At 36.5% G+C, this 20,046-nt stretch overlaps 1 protein-coding gene across 5 annotated transcripts in view; it reads right to left on the minus strand.

Moving 5' to 3' along the window:
* LRRC4C (leucine rich repeat containing 4C) overlaps window positions 1–20,046 on the minus strand; it is a 983,070-nt gene that overhangs the window by 562,185 nt on the left and 400,839 nt on the right. The window lies entirely within an intron of this gene.

Consider the following 20,046-nt stretch of genomic DNA (forward strand, 5'->3'; position numbering starts at 1 on the left):
GCAGAATAAAGTATAATTTTGCTTCTGACATTATAACCAAATTAGCAGTTAATGCAAAATGAGATAGCATCTGGAATAACTAACACTTTGTATGTGTCTTGTTCTTTAAGTATAGTACTTGAATGCAGACATTTCTGTAATATCACAATTGAAGTTTTAGAGGTACAGATTGGAAATACTTGTTTTATTTCCTGTCTAAATGAATATTTTTTTCTACTGTGGGTTAGATAAGCATTATTTAATTTTAAATCAATTCTTTATTTTGTAAACTTCTACTAGTTTTATATTTTAGGTTGTGGTTTTAACCGAGTTGAGGAATTGTAGCTTGTTTTCACTAAAATATCCTTAGTATGGACTTCAAACAATATTTGAGGTCAAACAAACAATATTTGAAATCAACAAATTCATACAATAATCATAAAGAATACATTTAAAATGATGAAAAATAATGTAAAGGGGAAGGCTATGAAAAAACAAAAAGCTAAGAAACAAAAACAAAGCAACCAAGCAGTTAACACAATGGACATTTTCTAATGACTTAATTCATATATTTAGGGTGGTGTGTCCACAGAAATTTCAAACATAGCACAGTGTCTTTTCTATTAATGAAGTGTATAGACCAGTCCCATGTATCCTGTTTAATGAGCTACTACTAGTGTCTTTTCTTGACCAATTACATTATGCAGGTGCAGCAGAGTGAGAAGAATGCTAGGAAATGACACTTTTTGACTTGTCTTTGAATGGCATTCTGTTCAGCCCTTTTACATATGATAGCTTATTAAGCTCTCAAAAACATGTTCCATGGCATATATGATTATCATACTATTTGTTCAGAAATAATTGAAACTCAAAAAGGTTAATGATTTGCCTGCATTCACAAAGGTACTGAAGGGCAATGCTTGAATGACAGTCAAGTTTTTAGAATCTCAGAGAACATTCTCTTTGCAATCTTCCTGGCTGCCTTGATTAGATCTGAATATTTAATAGAAAACTATGAATCTCTTATTTTGAGAAACCATGGTGAATTTTCTTCATTTTTTATTTCCTTTCCTTTATAATTATAGTTTAAAATTAAGGAATCAGATTCTTTTTTAGCCACACAAGATTAAGGGTCAAAATAACATATGGTCAAAAAATATTGTTGTTATGCAATCAGATAGGACTATGGATAAAATTCTACCGAGGGTAAGATTTTTACACATAGGTTTAGAATACATCTGTCATTGATCAATAAGAATTTGTCTTCCCTCTGTATGGTCTATTACCCCTTGTGTTCCAGGAGATAAAAAAACAAAACACACGATTCAATTCAACAAATATATATTGAACATTTCCTTTATTCAATATTTCACCCTAAAGAATGGGAAGAGCCTTAGGAAGCAGGAAGAATTTCAACAGAAGATTATCTAAATGAAAAAGATTTATATATATGTATATATATATATGTATATATATAGATATATGTATATATCTATATATATACATATATATATTATTTTAAAAATACATAATCTGGTTATGAGAACACCACCAAAACATATTAAGTAATTCAAGGAAAATTTCAATACCATTTAATGTGAGTTGTAAAAGAGCAAAGCAATTTTTTGAGGGAAGGGTAAATCTAGGCTTTGATAAGCCATATTAATTTATATTCAAAAAGAATTTATTATATTTAATAACACATATATATTTTAAACTCTAGTAACAAGATGATAAGATGACTATTTAAGACTTTTAAATCAACCTTAATTTGAATATGGGAAAACTGGTTGAGGTTCACATTCGTGGATTTACACGTGTGGTTTTAAAAAGTGACCTTAATTTGAATATGGGAAAACTGGTTGAGGTTCACATTCATGGATTTACACGTGTGGTTTTAAAAAATGACCTGAAATCTGTATATTAAATCAATGTTAGGTCAATTTAAATAATCACAGTAGACAAAATTTAATTAATCCATATCTTAGAGCACCGGTTCTCAACCTGTGGGTCATGACCCTTTCACGGGGGTTGCCAAAGACTATCGGAAAACACATGTATAATTACATATTGTTTTTGTGATTAATACCATGCTTTAATTATGTTCAATTTGTAATAATGAAATTGGGGGTCACCACAACATGAGGAACTGTATTAAAGGGTTGCGGCATTAGGAAGGTTGAGAACCACTGTCTTAGAAGAAAGTTAAATACAATGTAGTATTTTTTCAATATTTTCTTGACCTGTATCATGATTTATTTCATAGACTTAAAAGAGTGAAAGTTTTTATCTACCTAATTATAGAGTTATTGCCTCACCATGGTACTGAGGAAAGAGTGAATTTAGAAAAAAAACTGAGGGGGACTTTTTTCCCAGCCTTACTGCTAAATTATTAGCAGAACTAGAAACTTGAGGAAAAACAATCAATATATATTTAATGTTTGAACTATTAAACTTTCTGTAATTCTTGAGTCCTACATTTGAAATTATACAGATCATCATTATTAGTGGTGTGTTCCAGTCAAGCCTAAGATCTCAAAGAAAACATCGAAGTCACCAGACTGCCTGACGCCTCTCTTGACAACCTCCTGAAATTTATCAGCATAATTATTCATAGTAGTTGACTCATCACAATGGGCCAATCAAATAACTAAGAATGCAAGACTCCTTTTTCTCTTGTGATTCACTTTCATTATAAATACTAACGATTTTAACTTTTTCCTCAGAACACTTCTTGGTTTGGCCCAGGTGTGCTTTCAATTTCCAAACTCTAAGACCCATGAATATCTGTCATTACTTCTAGCCAAACCCTCCAAACTTATTTATTTATTTTTTATGTTTTAATTTGTTCCACAGCACATGCTTTGAGATGCTTTCCAGAAATAGTCAATGAGTTTACTCAAATAACACTTTCCCAATTTGTTCACACAAACTAGAATATTTGCATCCCCCTTGTTTGGAGCATAAAGATGTGAATAGCAGCAGCAGAAAGGTAAAACTATGATAAAAAACACAAAACATGATTATGTCAAAGGAATTATTCTCTTGGGCTAATTAAGCTGGTGTTCTTTTTCTCTTTCTAAGTAACTACATTAACATTTTAGTTACACATATTTTAATGTATATTTAAATAAAGGTGATTTTTCCCTTGTTGAATAATCATCACCACTCCCTTTTTCTTTTGAAATATCACAGCTTCTCTCCATCAAGTATTAAACATTAAAAAGAAGCTTAGAATTAATTAATGAACTATGTTGGTTATATTCTAAAGTGTAAATTGTGTGGATGGAAAAATTTGAGAATGTGGGTATAGTATGACTAGAGCTGTACACTCCAGCTCCAATTCTAGAATATAACAAATTGTGATTCATGACATTGAAATCTACTCTTTACATTTTTTATGTGTCTTAGATCCTTTTAAACTCTATCTATCCATGCAAATGATATTTGTCACCATTAAAAATATATTTACATTGCCCTGGTCAGTGTGGCACAGTTGGTTGAGCATCACCCATGCACCAAAGGGTCACTAGTTAGATTCCCTATTAGGGCACACACCAAGGTTGTGGGTTTGATCACCTGTCAGGGCATGTATGGGAGGACACTGATCAATGTTTGTGAGATGCCTCTCTCTCTTCCCCTCCTTCCCTCTCTCTCTCTGTCTCTCTCAAATCAATTAACAATTTATTTTTTATTATTTTTTATTTTTTTATATTTTATTGATTTTTTACAGACAGGAAGGGAGAGAGATAGAGAGTTAGAAACATTGATGAGAGAGAAACATCGACCAGCTGCCTCCTGCACATCTCCCACTGGGGATGTGCCCGCAACCCAGGTACATGCCCTTGACCGGAATCGAACCTGGGACCCTTGAGTCCGCAGGCCGATGCTCTATCCACTGAGCCAAACCGGTTTCGGCCAATTAACAATTTAAACACACACACACACATTCACATCAACTTTTCCTATCTATATATATATAAAAGTTTAAGCAGCCATTATGACCGAACAACTGAAACGACTGGTCAACCAGTCACTATGATGCACACTCACCACCAGTGGGCAGATGTTCAACACATGAGCTGCCCCTCGGTGGTCAGTGTGCTCCCACAGCCAACCTCCCACAGCCAGCCAATCTCCCCTGGTCCCACCCTCCAGCCATGAAACCTCCCACAGCCCCTCTCCCCACATCTTCCCCCCTGTACAGCAGGCCCAGGCCGGCAGCTGGCAGGCCCTATCTGGCAGCCAGCAGTTGTCAGGCTCCAGCAGGCCTGGCCCTGATCAGGACTGGGTGAGATGGCCCCAATAGGCCCTGGTCGCTGGCCTGGCCTAGGGACCCCACCCGTGCATTAATTTTGTGCACCAGGCCTCTCGTGTTCAAATAAAATTTTCTTTTCTTGTGCTAGAAAAATAAACAATAAGAATTGATAAGTGTAATGGTTCAGACAAAAAAAAAAAAAACAAACCCAGAGTATGCCTTTATCAGATTCAATAGGAGGTAAACTTTTCATTTGTAAGTTCTAAAATTTTGGAATGACAGATCTAATCCTGTCATCATTTTTGTGTTTTTTTTCTTATTTCTATAATATGGCAAGGAAAAAAAATCACAGGTATACATAGTTGTGACTGATATACACTAATCCTGAGAGGCTTCCTAGGTAGTTCTCTAGAAGGAGAAAGTTAAGAAAAAATTCTACATTGTTCCTCGACATGTGAATGTTCATCTTTTCAAAAGTGGCTGGAACTCCTGCTTGTGTATTCACCTAGTTGAGAGCAGATGCAAAGCACCACTTTTCTCATAAGAGAAATGCTATAAATGGCCTCTATTGTAAGACTTCACTTGTAAAAGAACCTTGGTGTACTTAAATTATGAATTATGTGCCATTTGGTAATATCATTACAATAGACCTCATGGAGTAATTAAATTATTGTGGTTTTATCATCATTCAGATTTCAATCTCAAACTGATGCTGCCATTTAATAACTGTGAATTTAATGTTTTTGAGGCTCACTGTTCTCACCTTAGAAAAAGGGGTAACAAAAACTATGTAATGTCTATAATAACTAAGCAAAATAGATGATAACCATTACATTCCATAATTCAAGGGCCACCATTTACATAACATACAGGATAAGTAGTGCCCCTTGGCATTGTGAAAAACAATAGACTTGAGTAACACGTGTAAAGCCCTTGCCTTATAGTTACACACAGAGGAGGTGCTCACTATTTGCATTATTTCAATACCATTGCAATAACAGAAAGTGTGTGCTTGACATCTTTTGCATATCAAAACTTTGTTTATTGAGCACAGCAACAATGTCTTATGCCTCCTTTGAATTCCACATGCCTAGGAAAATACCAGCTTTTAGAAATAACTCAAAATCAATATGTTGAGTACAGGAAGATCGCATTAATTCTGTATGATTTGTAGACCAGGAGTCCTTTGAAAAGCTTTATCCTTCAGTAAGAATACCCAATGAGCTTATGCACAAGAGCAAGTAATATCTGGGACACAGTTCTTTGGTTCCCTAAAGTGAAATATACTTCTGTAAAGTTTTATTGTAAGGATGTATGTATTAGTGGTATACATGTATCATTCTCAAAGTAATGGTAGTGTGCATGTGTGTGTGTGTGTGTGTGTGTGTGTGTGTGTGTGTGTTCTGAATTTATAACGAGAGTGAGATTTTGCCAAACAAATATATAATGCTGACATAAGGTATAAACAGATTTAAAGAATTGTCAGTAAACATTCAAAAGAATAAGTTAACAACTTGTCCGATGTTTTCTATTTTGGGGGAAATTTGCACCAATGATATTTTCTATAACCCTCTATATCGGCCTTGCTGATTCCGTCATTTGCTGGATAGATACCAGATGTGTTATGCTCCCTTTAGGTAGCCCTCTCTGAAGGTGGCATTCTTCCCTAATGATCAATTTGTGTACAAATTTTGACTCTTAAAGTTACAACTGCTGTTTCTGTTAACTTTCTAAAATATGGAGATGATATTGGTTTTTAACAGATTTGTCACTATCACTGTCAGAAATTCTTTGAACATGATGAAGAGACTGAGTTGAAGAGAAATGAAATAACTTCCTCAAATGTCACACACTAGCAGAGGTGGCTGGGATGACTACACAGGTCTGTTCCTCATCCAGGTTTGCTCCTTGCCAAAATGATGATTAAACCCAAAGGGAAAAAAATTGCTTGTCTTTAGCAGTGACATTCCTTCTGGATAGCTAAATGACTTTTATTAGACTAGTGTAATTATCATATATTGGCAATATCAAAGTGGCACTAAAGAATACTGGGGAATTGATTGCCTTTCATCAAGACTGGGGATCCACTACAATTGATGTTCAAAATAAAAACTGTAACTGGTTCCATCTGCTTTAAGGTCTATTTCTGAGTTGTAGTGTTCCGACCCTGCCTTACAGTTTAGCAGTCTTGAAATTAGCAGTGAACTCAACATCCTACAGAAAGAAAGCAGCCTGGCCCCATGTGTTCACTCTGTCTGCGTGTACTGAGTTTCAGTCACAGGAAGGCAGAGTCAGTAGGGACCAAAGAACTCAAGTCCATTGGTTCCAGCTCTAACAGGCTCAGGCATCTTACCGAGTTGGGGCCCTGCCCAAACTTACCACTCTCTGGCTTTTAATCTTGTGGAGGTAAGTCTTTATTAAGCCTCCATTTCTTCCTCTATGAAATTAAGACAACAATAGCTGTAAACTCATAGAGTTATGGAATGGATTAATAACTCATAAGATTATGTAAAGAACCTGATCCTTTCTTATACTTTGGGTTCAGGTTAAATGTGAACCCATCTGAAAGATCTTCCCTGATCACCTTAGTTGAAATTTCTTGCTCTTCTTTTCAATTCATTACCCTTCTTATCTTCTTTATAATATAATCTGTGATTATTTTGTTCACCTGATCATCAGTTTACTGTCTGTCTCCCTCACAAATCCATAAATTCTATGAGGTTGGGTCTGTCTCTATCCTCAAAGCCAAGCAAAATGCTGGGTTAATACTTTATATAAAAAAGTATTATCAAATGAAGAGTGTGTAGTAATAAGTCAAGAAATACTTTAATAGTAAGTATTATTATATAGGAAACTACACATTTAGTGTAAACATTATCTTGTTTTTTTAAATTAAATTTATTGGGGGTGGCATTGCTTAATAGAATCATATAGGTTTCAAGTGTACATTTCTATGATACGTGATCTGTATATTGCATTGCCTGTCCACTGTCCAAACTAAAATCGTTTTTCAATTATCTTTTTCAATTATGGCAATTGGTATATTTCAGACATTTTGGGATTTAATTTTTATGTTTTTGCAAAACATAAAAAACTAGAAAATATATTGGCAAATTAAGAATTGGAAAATTTGATTATGAAAACAAAACCACATTATTAAAAATTATAATCCATCTCTTTAGTGCTTAAAACCTAACCATACACTCCTACTAATGGCTCATAAGCCCCAGCTTTATGACCTTAGTGACAGGTTGATCATGATCTCATGGTCCATGATCTCAATCTATTTTTAGATTGTTATTATTAGAAAAATATGTCCTTACATTGAACAGAATTAGTATCCTGGAAGCAAGAATTCAATACCCAACAATACACAGAACATTTCTAATTATCATCCTTACATTAGCACCTTATCAAAATAAGGACACCTTTTAGATATTCCTTGATTTTTCTCTTCTCCTGGTTAATTAATTCTACATCAGTTAAGTTTAATCACATATACATATTTGTATTTGTATTTGTGACACATATTCAGCAGATAAGGCCACACATTCAGAGTCATACCATAGTAAAGATGTGAAATTAAAATATTATGTTGTTACTAATTAACTAGAGGCCCAGTGCATGATATTCGTGCATGGGGGGGGGAGGGTCCCCACAGCCCAGCTTGCACCCTCTCCAATCCCAAACCCCTTGGGGGATGTCCAACTGCCAGTTTAAGCCCAATTCCCGCAGTCAGGCATCCATCTCACAATCCTGGACCGCTGGCTCCTAACCGCTCACCTGACTACCTGCCTGATTGCTCCTAACTGCCCCCCCCCCCCCCCGCCAGCCCGGTCGCCCCCAACTGCCCCTGCTGGCCTGGTCATCCCAAGCAGCCTACTGCTTGGTCATTTGGTCACCCCTCACTAATCCCCCTGCCAGCCTGGTTGAGCCATGCACCCTGCTGCTCAGTCGTTTTGTCACCCTTCACTAACCCCCCTGCCAGCCAGGTCGCCCCACACAGCCTGTTCAGTCATCTGTTTGGTTGCTATGGTCGCTTAGGCTTTTATATAGATAGATGGGCCCACAAAATACTTTTGTATTCCTAAATTAATGAGATAGTATCATGGTTGCATATTCCTTAATGCATTGGTTTATGGGGCCTCAGCTAGAAATAGCTTTGGGCTAAGCATGATAAATTTTCTATCCTTCTGTAGTGAGAATGGAATACAAGTTTTTCCCCCATATTGATACAGCAAACCACATTTAGGTTTTTCAAGTCCACAAGTGGCTAGTCTCATGTTTACTTCCAATAGGAAGTTCCAAGGATTCCATTCACTTATTTATCTTAGGAATAGCCACACAGGAGACATCACTTAGATCTTTGAGGTAGGCAGGATCATGTGCCCCTCACCAAAATGTTCATGTCCTAATTTCCAAAACCTGTGAATATATGGCATTGCATAGCAAAAGGTATTTTGTGGTATGACTACAGTTAAGGATCTTGAATTGAAGCAGTTACCCTGGATTATCCCGGTTGGCCCAATGTAATCAAATGAGTCTTACAAGTAGAAGAGTAAGGCAGAAGAAGGGGTTAGACTCGCAGCGGTTCTCAACCTGTGGGTCACGACCCCTGAAAATACATCCTGCATATCAGATATTTACATTACGATTCATAACAGAGCAAAATTACAGCTATGAAGTAGCAATGAAAATAATTTTATGGTTGGGGGGTCACCACAACATGAGGAACTGTATTAAAGGGTTGCGGCATTAGGAAGGTTGAGAACGACTGGAGAGAGATCTGAAGAGTCCATGGTCCAAAGTATGTGGATGGTCTCCAGAAGCTGAGAATGACCCTCAGCTGACAGGCAGCAAGGAAACAGGAACCTCAGTCCTACAACTGCAAGAAACTGAATTTTGATTAGCGGAGAAATGGACCTTCCCCTAGAGCCTCCAGAAGGAATTGCCGCCTTCATGACACCTTGATTTTAGCCCAGAGACACCTGAGTCAGAGTGTCTTCCTATGGAATTGTAAGATATCAATTTGACTGTTTTAAGCCACTAAATTTGTGTTAATTTGCTATATTAGTAATGGAAAACTAATACAATCTGGATCTATGTAAATTAGTACCAATGCTAAAAGGAACATAATTCAATAGGTTGTAGGTTCCTCATAAACCAGAAGTGTGTTTTTTGAATCCTCTATTCTATGCTATTCCATACAAAAATACTCCCTCTTTCCTGCTTCCTAAAGACATTATGGCACGATGTACCGGTAAAACAAATTCAAAGTTGGGAGACACCTTTAATTATTAAATACTTTGCAAACTAGTTTTGCACATCAGAGAAATTATATTCTTATTTGAGGAAAGATATGTGTGATTCAACATAAGAATAATAACCTCTTCTGCTTCTCTCTCCCTCTCTCTCCTTTCTTCTCTCTCATCTTCCCTCCCTACAGTCCATGCTATACCATACAAGTATTCATATTTTGGAGGAGAGATAATCGGTACCATTTTACTAAAAATTTATTGCAGTGCTTAAGGAGAATATATTTGTCCCCCAGAAAATGGTTGACTATTCTCCTCACCTGGCCTTACATTGACTAAGTTATTTCTTCAACTACAGGTATTATCTTTGTAGAGCTGTGCGATCAATGTTTACAACCAATTTGAACAATGAGAAATTGAGGAAGAATAAAGTTGCTGTTGGTTAACAAAAATCCTGAACTTGGTGCTATTGCCTTAGGATATTGCTGGCAGCTCATTAACTCTCTTGACAAGATTATTTTAAATGTATTTCTGGTAAAGGATGTGATTCATCATCAGAAGTACACCCCAATGCTATACACCCCACCAACTTGTTCTCAGTCTGTGCTTATTTAAAATACCTCCAGTTTGTCAATAATTTTATACACTTCTCTGGGAAGTTTGCCATCACTCATAACTTTTAGGGCATATATTTCCATTGAGAGAAAATATACAAGAGTAAAAGCTATATAAATTTTACAATGCAATGCAAAGGCACTGATATCTCAGAGATTGTATTTGATGGAACGGGTAAAGTAAACTCTACAACACTGCAATGCCATGCATCTTCCTATCAGTACTCAGAAAACATTGCTACATCCATGCCATTAAGCAGATGCTTATTGAGTACTTGCTTATGAATCAGCATTGAGCCACTGATACAGCAATCAAGAAGAGATAAATGGCATTACCCTCTTGGGGATTAGAGTCGGGCATTCAGAAATAAAGTATTAGTGAGTGAAAGAATGTGGGAGTCATTAGTAGTCTTCACTCAATATTCTAGCTTCTTCTATCAGCCATGTAGTAGGATTACACTTTCCTACCCATCTGAAGTTCAATGTGGATATGTGTGTGTATGCACACTGCATACACATACTTTAGCCAATAAAACATGGGATGGGAAGTTACATGTCACTATTTGGGTGAAGGATTTAATACTTAAAGTACAATTTTCATGTTATTGTTTATCTTTATCACCACTAGCAACCATGAAACATAAGAATGAAATCCGCCTCCGCCTGCAGTCTTAAGTAAGAATGAGATAGTACAGAGTTGATCTACAATGCATGCATAATGCGAGTAAAAAAAAAAAAATACCCCTTTGTTGTTTTAAGCCACTGATATGTTTTAATTGATTTTTACTAACCTGGTGAATTTCCACTAAAAAAGAAATTGATACCTATAAAAAAAATAATGTCATATCATGACTTAAAATGAATGACCGTGGCTTAATGGACACAAATAGAGAGGAAATTATGATAGGAGATAAAGACGATGTCAACCTGTCTTACATAATTGAAGAGCATTTGGTGAAGATTTCATCCCTTATAAGTTGGCAATCATTCCACAGAGCTAATAAACGTGTATCTTTAGAGAAAATTAGAATGTAGAATGTTAATTCTCTGTGTTGTCTGTTTAGCAATGCACAAGAAAAAAATGAAATGAGTTCAGAAAATAATTAGTTAGCTTATAACTAGTAATTAAAGAGAATAAAGACAGTCTATGAATTCAGAGACTTGCAGCATAAAATAATAAAACAAGAAGACCGTCAAGGGCAAAGTTCATTAAAAACACGGGCTGCAATAAAGAGCCACGCAAAAAGTATGACCATCCATAAAAAAACAAACAAAAAAACATGATCATCACAACCATTGTTAAAAGCCCTGAAAAATAGTATCTCAGAATAAGAGTCAGCTGCCTAATCATTCATTTCAATTAGACACATTGGCCAGGAAACAAGACACAAAGGGTGTAGTTATCCCACTGAAATGTAATAGGCCTTGAGTGCCCATTATTCAGCCTAGATAAAGAAGTAATTGGAATAGGAAACCAAAGAAATATAGCAAAAGCAAAAGAATCTACCTTAAAAAGTGCCACCACTGTGGTAACATACAGGGAGTCTACCAGAGTCACATAGATAAGGAACCAGCTAAATTTTTGATAAAAAGACTCTAAAGCTTTAAATTTTTTTGTAAAATGACCCGTGTGCTATAACAGCTGCTCATCCTCCTAGGAGAGCATATTCTCCAAGGATGTGACTAAAGAGGAAGATGGAAAAAAATTTCCCAAAAGGATAAACAGAAAGAATATGTATAGGGAATCCATGAACAGAGAAACCACTCCACAGAGCAGAATTATACGGAACCGAATAACATACCCAATCCTCAGGAAGTATTAATCCAGGTCAATGTTTGATCATTACCTATAAACTGTGAGAGGAGTACATAATTTGCTGTTTGATTCCTAGGTCTCCGGGCCAAGAAGAGCCATAGCCAGACTGGTGAAGAGAATAGAGGGCCTCTTTTAGGGTCAGAAACACTGAGCTGGACACAGCAACTGGTTGCCATTTCTGCCTGGTTTCTTCTAGGGAGTGAATAACTGTGCTCTGCATGTGAATGAGAGTCTATATTACCCATGGTTCTCCAGGGAAGCATGAACAATATAGAGTGTGTGTGTGTGTGTGTGTGTGTGTGTGTGTGTGTGTTTTCCTGTTGAACCACATAAATTTTGTCCCTCTTTATATAAACCTTGTTACTCTGTTTGCCTGAGCATTTCACTGCCAGTTAGAAGCTGGACTAATGGCTGTGGACATCGTCTTTTACCTATTTAAAAAAGATCTCTTTTAAATGACTTTGCTCTGCTATCTTTTTATCTATCTACTCGGGGCCCAGTGCAAAAATTTGTGCCCCTTGAAAGTTACTGTGGGCCTCCAGGCTGCAGTAGGCACAGGGGTGGGTCTCAGTCCATCCTCTGCGCCCCAGTCCGGCCCCTCCCACCATGGCCCCTCGTTCCTTGTCTGCCAGCAGCCCTGCTCGCACCAGCTGATGGTGAGGAACGACTGGGGCTGGCACCAGCAGTGGGTGTGAGTGGTGGCTGCTATCCCAATTGCCCTTCAGGAACAGGGGGGGCGGTAAAGAAGCACTCAGGGGCAATCAGGATTGGCAGCTGCCGCTCCTGCCCACTGATGGCACCAAGTGATCAGGACAGGCACCAGGCACTGGCAGCAGGAGTGAGTGGCGGGGTCACAGAGCACAGGAGCAAAGAATTTTCAGTAACCATCAGAGGCTCACCCTGATGACAGCGACATGGCAGCCCGCCTTGGTCTGGTGCCCCCACTCACCTGCTCCACACCCCGCTGTGGCCAATACCTGCCATGTTCTGCACACGCCCCGTGCTGGTCAGTGCACATCATAGCAACTGGTTGTTTGGTTGTTCAGTTATTCTGCCATTTGGTCTATTTTCGTATTAGCCTTTTATTATATAGGATAATCTATCTATCTATCTATCTATCTATCTATCTATCTATCTATCTATCATCTATCTATCTATTCATCAATATCCATTTTAAGGAGCAGGCTAGATATTCAGGAAGAGTTGCAGTTCATCCAAAGGCAGACTGTAGGCAGAATTCCTTCCTCCTCAGCAGAGGCCATTCTTTGTTTCATTAAGGCCTGTCAATTGATTGGATGACAACCACCCACCCACATTATGGAGGGAGATCTGCTATTCAAAGTCCACTGATTTAAATATTAATCTCATCCTAAAATCACCTTCACAGAAACATCCAGAATAATTTTTGAGCAAACATTTAGATATAGTGGCCCAGTTAAGTTGACACAAAAAGTTAACCATCACAGAGTCATATGAGTATTTGGTGACAAGAGGGAGGTGCTGGCCACAAATATTCAGTGTTTTTCTTTGTTGCTCCTGTGCACCATCTTCATGTCTCCTTCTCTGGCTGCTTCCCCTGCCATCCTCTTTCACTGACCAGTGCCATGGTAAATACCACAAACCCACCCAATTCCAATTTCCCACCCTCAAGCCCTATGGAGCTTCATGACACTCGAGAAATTAGATGATGTGTCTTGACCAGTGAATTGTGAGTAGATGTATCACATGCCACTTCTAGCTGGAGCTTTAACAAGCCAGGACAAGATTTAGCAAACTCTCTCTTTGTTACTTTACCTTGCTAATCATTAATGGTCCAGGGAGTACCTGCTTCCTCACCCTGGATGCTGGAAATAGGACAGTGAAGAACAGAACCCCTGGCTAAGCAGTAGTTGTTACATGGTATGCACGAGAAGGAACTCTTGCTATCTTAAGCCACAGAGATGACTGGGTTATTTGTTCCACAGCATTATCTATCCCATTTTTCCAAACATAATGTATAAGAAGAGGAGAGTTATCTTAGGAAGAGAAGTCATATGAAGTATTTAAAACATAGAGATTGGGTTTAGAAAAACTGATACTGAATCCTGAGACCATTCCTTTAAAGATGTTTGACCATTGTAATAATTACCCAATTTATCTGATCATTAGTTTTATTCATCGGTAAAGTGGAGACAATTATTCATTTACTAAACTTCTACTATATACCATACATTATTATAGGCACTGGGAAAATAAAAATGCATGTATGTATTCTGAGACAAAAATTGTATCTATTGACAAAAAAAATTGAGTATAACATTAGTCTACCACTATAGATAGTCAATGAATGTTTCTGATTTCCTTCGAAAACTTATTTTAATGTAGAGAGATCCTAATTTTTACTGTTAACAGTGTTGATACCACCTGCTAACAAGTAGCTAAAAAACACACACACTTCAATGCCAAGCTGTTAATGCTCAGTGGTTGAGCATCAACCCTTGCACCGAGAGGTTACTGGTTCAGTTCCAAGTCAGGGCACATGCCTGGGTTTCAGACTCCATCCCTGGTGGGGGTGGGCAGGTGGCAGCCCATTAATGTTTCCCCTCTCATCAATGTTTTTTATCTTCCCCTCCCCCTTCCTGTCTCTGTAAAAATCAATTTTAAAAAAAAATTAAGTTATTTTTCCTTTAATCAACATAAATGCCAAGAACCAGTCAGACAGTTTTGCTAAATTGACTGTTTGCTTACAAATGCCAAATTCATCACAAGTCTCCAGGGGGAGAGATTACTTCCCAGCAGGCAGTGGCGCTTACTGTGGAGAATGCCTTCTTCCCTATGACCTCTACATTGTACATGATGTTCTCTCCTCTTCTTCTGTCCTCAGTAAATATGACCCAGATAAGGACATACATGGGCAATAAACAAAAGGAAGAATACAAACCCTATATAATAAAAGGCTACTATGCAAATTGACCAAATGGCAGAACGACTGGTCTCTATGACATATACTGACCACCAGGGGGCAGACACTCAATGGAGGAGATGTCCCCTGGTGATTAGTGTGCTCCCACAGGGGGAGTGCAGCTCAGCCAGAAGCCCTGAACCAGGCGCATGCCTGGTGAATGCAGCGGTGGTGGTGGGAGTCTTTCCCACCTCTGCGGCAGCGCTAAGGATGTCTAACTGCTGGCTAAACCATCAGTTGGACATCACTGAGGGCTTCCGGACTGCAAGAGGGCACAGGCCTGACTGAGGAACTCTCCCCCGAGTCCACGAATTTCTTGCACTGGGCCTCTAGTGGAAAATAAACATATAAAATTATTAATATTAATTAATGACAAAGAAAAAATCAAAATAATATGATAAGAGCATTGTCATCTGCCATAGACTCTGTCACCCTAAAATGTAGGTGTTGAAACCTATTCCCCAATGTAATGGTGTTTGGAAGTGGGGACACTGGAAGTCACTTAGGCATCAGTGTCCTTATAAAAGAGAATGCTGACATCTTTCTTGCACCTTCCTTCATGTGAGTACACAGAGAAATGACTGTCTATGGAGCAGGAAGCAGGTTCTCACCAGACACCAAATATTCTGGCCCTTGATCTTGAATTCCCCAGCCTCCCCCATGGTAAAAAAACAAATGCTTGTCTTCCAATCCATCGAGTCCTTGGGATTTCATTATAGCATTCCAAATAGACCAAGATGATATCTATCAGATTAGTAAACATTAAATAAAAATAAAAATTGAATCACTCTCCTACATTACTGGATAAAACCTTTCTAGATTCACCAGGGATGTAAAACACTTACATTATGTGGATCTATTATGCCAATATTTTGTTTACGGGAGTTGATTGTATGAAAACAGTGAAGAATTTCTACAAAACCTGTAGCATGCTCATCCCGGCACTGTTTCTAGCTATATAAATTGGATACAGAATACTTTTAGTCCTAGAATAGCAGTTAAATAAATCAAGATAAAGCCTAAAAAACCCCACAAAAAAAAAAAACAAAGAAGCCTTTAAAAATGTCACAGACATTCCTATAAAGAAATAAAAGAAATGTAATAAATGATAGAATGAAAACTGAGATTATATACACAGAGAAAATGTCTGAATAAACATGCTTCAGTAATAATGAAGGTTATGCTTGATAAGGGAGTATCAAGAGTGTTCATATTTTTAAATTAAATTAAAATTTATTTTTTCCATCACCATTTATCCCCTCTATGCCCTCTTCCACCTCTCCCCATTAACCTCCCCATACTGTTGCCCAAATCCATGAGTTATCTCTCTTATTTTCTTTTACACTCAATGTTTATGTATTCTTTGATATTTTCAAAATAAGTGTGCATTGCTATTTCATAATATAAATTTTAATAAGCAAATTAAACCAATTTAAATGAAACCTAACTTATATCAGCAATATGGCAGGTGTTAACCATTAAAGAATATCATCCAACTTCTAGTCTGTACTAGAGGTAAAAAAAATATATATTTTTTTGATGGATGATAATATTGATATTACCAATAAAAATCATAGACTATGTTTTTTAAGTTGCAAAGAAAAATATTATGATTATACAAAGAAATACGAGGTTCTTCCAAAGGGTAGCAAGAATGCAAAATATGTATGTCAATTCTGTACTCTGTGAAATAGAGATGAAAGGATTCTAGCCCTTATTTCTTTGGAATTATTTGTTGAATGGATGACTTTCTAACAGTTATTAAAGCCTCTTCGGGCAGTCAAAAATGAATTAGTAGCAAAGGGCACATTGATTAAAACATAATTTCTATCATTGTAACTGAATAATGCCTTTTTCCTATAAGTGGGAAGTACTCAGAGGCATCCTTTTGACATATTACAGTTCACATGAGTGTTCCACGCAGAACTAGATTTCTGTGTAATCACTGGGAGGAGAGGTATGTGTTTTAGATCACTATGTACTCATTTTTAAAGAGAAAATGTCTCTGCCAGGCCAGTGTGTCAGTGGTTGAGCATCAACCTATGAAACAGGAGGTCACAATTTGATTCCTGGTCAGAGCACATGCCCTGGCTAGAAACCCTGTAAGGGGCGTGCAGGGGGCAGCCGATCAATGATTCTCTCTCATCATTGATGTTTCTATATCTCTCTCCCTCTCTCTCCTCTCTGAAATTAATAAAAATATATATTTAAAAAAATATATATTTAAAAAATAAAGAGCAAATGTCTAGGGGGAGGGGAACATTTCATTTATTTATTATTTATTTATGTATTTATTTATTGATTGGCTTTTTTGTATGTTTTTTTTCTTTATTGATTAAGGCATTACATATGTATCCTTATCCCCCCATTTCATTTATTTTTAACGTTGTTTTTTTTTTTCTAAGCATTTAAGGTAAATAATTTTTCTTTATAAGTAGATCTGAACATATATGACTTCAAATGTTTAAAAGTAAAATAAAAATTCAGTAAAAATATTTCTTTTAAGATCTATAACTCAAGTAGTGAAATTAAGGACTTTCTGTTTGTTTAACTATCTAACTTTTATGGGTTTTGTGGCAACCTTCTAGATGGCATGCTATTTAATGAGGTATAAAACTTCTTTAGAATCCTGTTCACACACACTTACACACACACACACACACATGCACACACACACAATCGCCAATGCCTGATTATCTAGTCTCAGATATAAAAATATTAAGATATTGTGCACTCCATATCATGCACCTCTTTGCTCTTTTATGTACCACATAAAAGAAAGTATGATAAAGATTAAACTATTTTGCACTATTATAAGATCAGCTTCAATTTAGAGTTGGAAAATTTTGAAAAAATATATAATCAGAATTAATGAAATTCACTAATTCATGATACAGAAGTAAGTGCATATAAAAAGGGCATATTTAAAACTGCATTAAATACCTATCTAATTAAATAATATCTAACATTTATTGAACATTTACTCTATGTGGAAGTATTTTTCTTAGATTTAAAATTAATTATTATAAAAATGTGGAGAAATTTGAAAAAATCCTTTGTGTATGGGTGCAAATATAGTGTACTAAGTTTAAACTACATAAGAAAATAGATTAAAATTATAATTGTCCTAGGTTAGAATTAAAACTGTATTCCTCAATTTCTCAAACATTCCATAATAGGCTTATAATTTCTTTTATAATTTCAAAGAAACAACAAACACCCAAATGTTGTTGTTTTTTAAATAATTACTTTACATTTGAAATGTTTTAAAAAATGTTATTCCATCATATTTTCACATTTTTATTTCAAAAACCAACTATTGTATCCAAGGTAATACTGATGTAGTAGTCAAAGCAAACATAGAGAATCTTTCAGTACTTAAAGCTATTAATTAAACTCATTACTAATTAGTCATTAGAAAGCCTTTGTTAAGAGTTGTGAGCTACAATAATCAAAACAGTATGATACTGGCACAAAACAGACACACAGATCAATGAAAAAGAATACAGAGCCCAGAAATAAAACATCGCTTCCATGGTCAATTAATCTACGACAAAAGAGGCAATAATATACGGGGGGGTGGGGTGGATTGCAGACTCTTGAATAAGTGGTGTAGGGAAAACTGGGCAGATAAATGACAAAGAAAGAAAGAAAGAAAACTGGACAACTTTCTTACATCATATACAAAAATAAACTCAATATAGATTAAAGACTTAACTCTAAGGCCTGAAACCAAAAAATTGATCTTAGCAAAAACCAAAAAACTGATCTTGACATTGATCTTAGCAATATTTTGTGGTTCTGCCTCCTCGGGTAAGGTCAACAAAAGCAAAAAATGAACAAATGGGACCTCAACAAACTAAAAAGCATCTATACTGTACAGGAAACTATCAACAAAACAAGAAGACTACCTACTATATGGGAGAAGACATTCTCAAATGATATAGCTGATTAGGAGTTAATATCCAAAATATATAAAAACACCCATACAATTCAATATCTAAAAAATATAAAACCCACACACAGGACCTGAATAAACTTTTTTTTTTTCAGAGAAGACATACAGATGACCAACAGACATATGAAAAGATGCTCAATGTCACTGATCACCAGGTCAATGCCAGTCAAAACCATAATGAGATAGTACCTCATACCTGTCAAAATGGCTATTATCAAAAAGTAAACAAATAGAAACCCTTCTAAGAAAGGTAAGGGTTTCATTTGTAGGTAAAATGAAACCCTCCTACGCTGCTGGAGGGAATGGAGGAATGTGTGAAAGGGTAGAAGGGAAATAATAGATACAAACCTCCAGCTCTAAAATAAATAAGTCATGGGATGCAGTGTACATCACAGAGAATGTAGCCAATACTACCATCATAACTTTGCAGAGTGACAGATGGTTACTAGACTTACTGTGGTGATCACATCATGAGATATATATATAGTGAGGTCTAATCACTATGTTTTACAACTGAGAGTAATATACTACTATATGACAAATGTACGTTAATAAATTTAAAAAAAAAATTAAAAGAGTTGTGGGGGCTGAGAAAATAAGCATGTTAATGATCCTGACCACTCGGGGCTGAGACTCTGATGCAGTGAAGAGGAACATACACAATTAACAAGAAGAGGAACATACACATAATCAAGGCAGATTATGACATAGGTGTGAAGAGAAGACTTCGAAATGTGGTTAAGGGATGAAGAACAGAGAAGGGAACTAGTGTGGTCAGTTATCTGGGGAAGCATATTTTAAGCAGTGCTTGAAGCAAATTTTTCACACTTAGGTAAAGAGTGGGAAGTGAGAGGGTGACAAAAATGAACTCAATTATTGAGCCCCTACCATTTTAGATATTGTGCTTGGTACTGAAATACACTGAATACTAAAATAAAAATAGTCCCTTCTCTTGGGGAATTTCTCATGAATTGGCAAAGGACATTGACAGTTCTGTAGAGAATGTTAAATGGGTAAAAATAGGCTAAGTTGGGAGGGGGGGATTAAGACTAGGGAGATAAAGAAGGCTTGTTTTGTTCTGATTTTAATTGATTGATTTTTTGCAGGATAAAGTTAGCATAAGCATGTTTGGTTTTGCCTGTGTGAAAGGAGCCAGGGAAATAGAGAAATGTAAAGCAGGAATGAATTTAATAAAGCTGATTTAATAAAGTTGGTAAAGAAATAT

The sequence above is a fragment of the Myotis yumanensis genome, unplaced genomic scaffold, assembly GCF_028538775.1.
Source record: "Myotis yumanensis isolate MYYU_CA2020_CCGP unplaced genomic scaffold, mMyoYum1.0.hap1 SCAF_10, whole genome shotgun sequence".
In the NCBI taxonomy this organism is placed as follows: Eukaryota; Metazoa; Chordata; class Mammalia; order Chiroptera; family Vespertilionidae; genus Myotis; species Myotis yumanensis.